Source organism: Phyllostomus hastatus, unplaced genomic scaffold, assembly GCF_019186645.2.
Source record: "Phyllostomus hastatus isolate PE091 unplaced genomic scaffold, TTU_PhHast_1.1 phas_contig_152, whole genome shotgun sequence".
NCBI lineage: Eukaryota > Metazoa > Chordata > Mammalia > Chiroptera > Phyllostomidae > Phyllostomus > Phyllostomus hastatus.
Window position 1 is genome coordinate 11,377,406 of NW_025333622.1, and position 6,000 is coordinate 11,383,405.

Here is a 6,000-nt window from a genome sequence, read left to right on the forward strand (position 1 = left end):
ATACATTGTAATTTAATGGTGCATTGCAAAATTAAGTGTTTTAAAAAGAAGAGTTTTAAAATGACCATATACTATTCCAAGGCTCCAGGACTGCATCCTCAGTGACTACAGACCAGCATGGCTCCACCTTTCCAATGCCCTCTGTGGTCTGTTTCAAATGAACCTTTCCTTGTTTTAGTCAGGAGCCCAGGTCCTCCCTGTCCCACTGGAATGCAGCCCCTTGCATCCCCCAACTTTCATTTCATTGGTCCTCGATTGCCTCCTCTTCCTACCACATATCCGCTAGAGGCATCTTGCCAACTTGACTCCTGACTCTCACACATCCCTGAAATCTTAGCTCCTGATTGTGAGGGTTTGAAATTCAAAAATCTGAACTAAAGTCCTCCTTTGTAACAGACATCTTTCCCTGAAACTACCCAAGGATGAAGTTCAAAAGGCAGAGGCTGTTGTTTTGAGAGGAATTCCTCCACATTTATACAGAGAATGGCGAGAAAGAGAGAGAGAGCGGGGGAAAGGGACCATGTCCTTTTCTTTTGATTCCTGGCTCCAGATGCCTGCCGCAGCAGCCCTCAGGGATGTGTGGGCAGCTGAATGGACAGTGGAGTGTGCATGGGGCAGGAATGTCTCCACTGAGTTCCGAGTTAGAAGAGAACCACGAAGCTGCTCACTCCATTTTGGATGCTTTTTATTCTTTAATCAGAGATGCTCTGATTTAAGAGGCAACAGGCAGAAACCCAGACCGTTAGCTCTTGGCCTCTCATGGGAGACAGGGTTTGAAGGGGCTACCCCCTCACTTCTGTCTATGGGGCCTTCCCATTGGGTCCTCTGGGCCACCCTGTCTTGGCAAACAGACCCTCTCTGGGCAACGGTTCAGTCCTGCTATATATTTAAAAGTCTAACCATCACATGTGCTTATCATTTTCTTAAAAATTCCCTAGAGGTGCACTTCTACAATATTAGGAATTTGGTTATGTTTTGACAAACCCAAATAACACTTGGGTTTTATAACATTCACACAATCTTTCTACATTCACAGAAAACATTATCTGCTCCATACTCCTGAACCAGGTAGAGGTCTTACAACATAGCACAGTTTTAAAAAGGAGGAACAATTTTTTAAGCCATTTATGTACTGATGGGCATATAGACTGTTTCCAACACTTGAACATTATAAATTGTGCTGCTACAAACATTGGGGTGCATAAGTTCTTTTGAATTGATATTTTGGGCTTCTTAGGGTACAATCCCAGCAGTGAAATTGCTGGGTCAAAAGGCAGTTCCATCTTTAGTTTTCTGAGGAAACTCCATACTATTTTCCACAGTGGTTGCACCAGTCTGCATTCCCACCAACAGTGCCCAAGGGTTCCCTTTTCTCCACATCCTCGCCAGCACTTGATGTTTTTGATTTATTAATGACAGCCATTATGACCTATGTGAGGTGATATTTCATTGTGCACCTCTGGTTTTAATTTGCATCTCTCTGATGCAAAGGCTAGTGACCTTTACACAATGGAATACTACACAGCAGAAAGAAAAAAGGAACTCCTACCTTTTGGACATCATGGATGGAATTGGAGAATATTATGCTAAGTGAAATAAGCCAGGTGGTGAAAGACAAATACCATATCATCTCATTTATAAGAGAAATCTAATGAACAAAATAAACTAATGAGCAAAACAGAAGCAGAGACAATGGACACATGCAACAGACTGACAGATGCCAGAGGGAAGGGGAGAGGGGAGAATGGTGGAGAGAAGAGAAGGGAGTAGTTAAGGAACATGTATGAGTTACCCACGGACATGGACAAGGGTGTGGGGATTGACTGTGGGAGTGCGGTGTGTGCTGGGCGGAGGAGGACAAAGAGGAAAAGTTGGGACAACTGTAATAGAATAAACAAGAATATAAATAAAGAAATAAACAAACAAATAAATAAAAAGGAGGAACACCTTCAGCTCATTGAGAATTTCCCCCAACCCTCTCTACCACGCTGCCTCACACCAGGTTCTCCCCAGCCAAAATCTTATTTCACTCTGATGTGACTTGGGGCCACTCACATCCTCTTGTGCTACTGAATCAGAAAGAGGCAGCCACAAAGAACTGGACAGATATTAGCTCTGAACTCTGCCTGGAGAGACTACTTTTTCCTTTATCCTGGCTGCTAAATGAACAGACTTTACTCCTATGTGTTAAAAAGCAAAGCTTGTCTTAAAATAGGCCCCCACCTCGGAAGGCACTCAACCTGTATATGGAAACATGTGTGGGATGTGTTCATTTCCTGCATGACTTCTCTGAGGGCTCTGTCCACAGGATGCAGCCCTGCCTGCCTTGAGTTGATTAACTCGAGTACCTGATGGATAAATAGTCCCCAAATAGCACTTCATAAACTTCAACAGTTCTTTAATGTTCTTGACTGTTTAGGCATTGCAAAATGAGAACTCGCTGAGTGGGGGAATCGAGCTAAGGGGAGAGATTATAAAGACAAATAAGAACACGGCCAGCTTGGAGAGAGCTCCAAGGCAACTGCTTTTCAGAGTCACACCCAGGTCTGGCTTTAAATGGCTCAGCAGATGTTTGCTTCGCCATACTTTGTGAGCCTGGCCGTGTATTCCCCGATGCTGGTCCTCAGTTTCCCTCCCTGTGAAGTGGATGCCTCCTTTCTCACATTCCCCTTTGGAGGCTCCCACTGGAACACGTACCCAGAGATTCCCCAGTGGACGCCTACATCTCCCATTTGGGATAGGAGAGGTATTAATGGTGGATTTTTATTTGCCAGTGTGGTACTGTCAGGGACCTACAGAAGAGGCAAGCAAACACACAGAGAGAAACTCAAACGGAAACATGCAGGGGTATTAGAAAACAAGTCGTCAGATCTATGTGCATAGCCCTCCCCACCACCCCACTCACACTCAAAGCCGTGGACAGACAGGAAGACAGACAGGGGGAGCCATTCACACAGCCATGCTAGAAATCAGACAGGCCCATGCTCACTCGTAGATATTCTGAGTCATCGTTTCCACTGCAAGGCTAGGTATCCAGCCATCCTTGACTTCTTCCATGCCCTCAGCCCTGACCTTCACTAGAGGTCATGGCCAATGGTTGTGGAATACAAGGATCCAAATGCACATTTAAGGCAGTGCTGTACCAACTGTGAGGAATTCTGAGAATAAGACACTCCCTGTGGGAAAGGCTCACATCTGGTAGCAGAAGCTGTATCAAGTCACAAATCCATGGAAGAACTACCATTACAGAAGTGAGCGCAGGGAGCTGGTCCTGTTTTTGTCCTCCTGAATTCTGGAAGGGAGGAAACTCTCCTTCCTTCCCAGATGCAGTGCAGACTCCATGGTACCTGCTCAGCACAGGTGGGCTGTGAGCCACGCTGTCTCTGGGGGGACAGTTTTGCTAGTTTCAGTCCTCAGGTCCTGTCCTTTAAGTCAGCTCCTCCTCAGGTGTGTCTTGTGGTAGATGTTGAAAAAAAAGGCGATGAGGCTGAGTGTGTACAGGAGGATGGCCATTCGGAACCCATCAGGGAAGGAGCACTCAATGAAGAGATGGTAAGAGGAGTGAGCAGCAATGGTCACAAACTGACCCTGGGTGAAAGAAAAAGGAAGAGGACAGAGATGAGAGAGGGGTGAGAAGCAGTCTTCACTCTTCTACCAGCAGGGGGCAGGCTCCTACGGTTCAGTCTTCCTCTTCAGAAAATAATGAAGCTTGGTGAAACTTGCTCCCATTTTTTTCTATCCCATGAATCTTCCTGACCCCTCTCCTGGTTCTGCCCCTCCCATCTGCCCCAATCCAGCCGTGTCATGTTGGCACTGATGATGTCTCAATCCATTGCAAGCCCCAAGAGGGACAGCTGTCACTGTCTTCTGGTAGGGGTGCTCTCCAAACCACAAGGTACCCAGGCACATGGACAGTCTATCAGTGATCACAGGCACATAGGATATTAGTGTTTCAAGGTCATCTAGCCCAGCCCCCTGATTTTATGGATGATGAGACTAAGGTCTGAAGTATGGAAATCATTTACTCCAGGTTCCATATCATGTCTGGAAGTTATACTTGGTTTTTGGATCTGATGAGATGGTTACTGAGACCCTTGCAAATTGTGAAACTAGGTAAGACTCAGTGATGAGAAGGGCTAGTTCATGGTCAGATACCAAGTTACTGTTGCAGCCAAGAATAGAAACCAGGACTTAAACAAGATCCCTGGAGCCAAACAGGCCCTCTTACCAGCTGCAGGTTGGCAAGATGTTGCTTCCACCACAGGCAGAGCTGCATGCCAGGCCCCTGACTAGTCGGTCCAAAGTACAGGCACATGTAGGCGTGGGCCAGGGAATTCAGCATCCTGACAAAGGAAGCCACAGAGTGGGGTAGGGAGATCAAGGGAAGTAAGTGAAGTTGGGCATAGCTGTCTGTGCTTTGGGTTTTCCTTTTCATATTTTAATTCCCCACCCTGCAGAGAGCACCTCTGCACATCCTGCAGAGAAAGTCCTTGGGAAGGGCCTGTCCTGAGCATGTCTGGCGGGAGCCCTCTGAGGTAATGATGCTGGTGGTTTAACAGGATGCTAAATGAGAGTGCTTATGACCTCCTCTACACTACCCAAGGGCTGTGAGCACTTCCTACAGCCTCCTCTCTGCACCAGGAAGGGAGGGGTGGTGGCTAGAAAGCCTGAGGAGCAACAGGGATAAAATGAGAGCAGACGTCTGGCCTCATGGCCATGGGAAAGGGGAGCCTTTGAGGATGCACACCTCCCGAGCTGGGGGCTCCACCCAGCAGGGACAGGCCTGTCTCACGAGGGCCTAGGCAGGGCTGCCCTTGGCTGCATCACATACCTCGACCACCCGGCATGTATTTGACTCCAGCCCACCAGTTGAACAGCGTGGCACCAAGGCAGTAGACATGCAGGAAGGTGATCTGCTCTGGCTCCTTTGTAATATAAAGAGGACCTGGAGAGGAAGAAAAGATGGTGTCAGCTGTGGAAGCCTTCTTCCCCCAGACTCATCTCCTGGGGCCCAGGTATCAAGGATTGGTGATTCTGCCTATTTTATTGAAGGGGAGACTAAGACTCACAAGAAATAATACCAAACACCTGCACAGCACCTACTACATGCAAGGTACTTTGTATGCATAAAACATCATATAAACACTTAAAATAACACTATATGATCTATATTTAACTCAATTTTACAGCTGCAGAAACTGAGGCACAAGGTTACTCAATTAATAGTTGTCCAAGCTGGGATTTGGCACTGCCTGACTGGAGAGGCTGGGCTCTTTCCAATGTCCTGTCCCACCTCCCAGGCCCTGGAGAGAGGACTCAGCTGCTAAACACCCAGACAACCATAGGACGGATTCCTCAAGTTCCTCTGTTCATACTCCACTGTGGTCAGAGATCGATAAGAGCCCCCTTCTTTTCCTCACTACCCTGAACCCAGGACTGCGCCCCACCCTACTCGATCCTGTGAGCCGTCCAGAGTCACCAGCAGGTTCTTCTCATTACCACTAATGACTGGATTTGCTATCTGATGGCCCTTGCCACATCATATCAGCTTAAAAAATTGTTCTTCCTTTTATTTTCATGTAATCTGGGGAGCTGCTAATGGGAGTGAATGCCTACTTTCTGCAGGTGCGTGAATGAAGAGTGGGGCCCATGGGAGTGGGGTGGTGAAGTCCTTCCTCTGCCAGCTGGCAGGACCGGCGTCTGTTCTGATCAGCCTCAGGGGCAGCCACCTGGGCAATCCCTGAGGCTATCCAACAGGGACACTGGAGGGAAGTGTTCACACAGGATGCTGCATGCACACCACCCCAGACTCAGCTGATAGTGGTAACTCAACACAAGCTCCTAAGGGACAGGGCACTTACCATGTCTAGCAAGTCAAAGGCCTATGAGAAGAAACACCAGTAGCGCACGCTTGCCATCTGCTGGTTAGAGTGGGGAAGTGCAGTCAGGCCTGTGTCCTGCTGCAGAGCACAGCTATGTCCTGGCTTCAGCCCCAGTCCT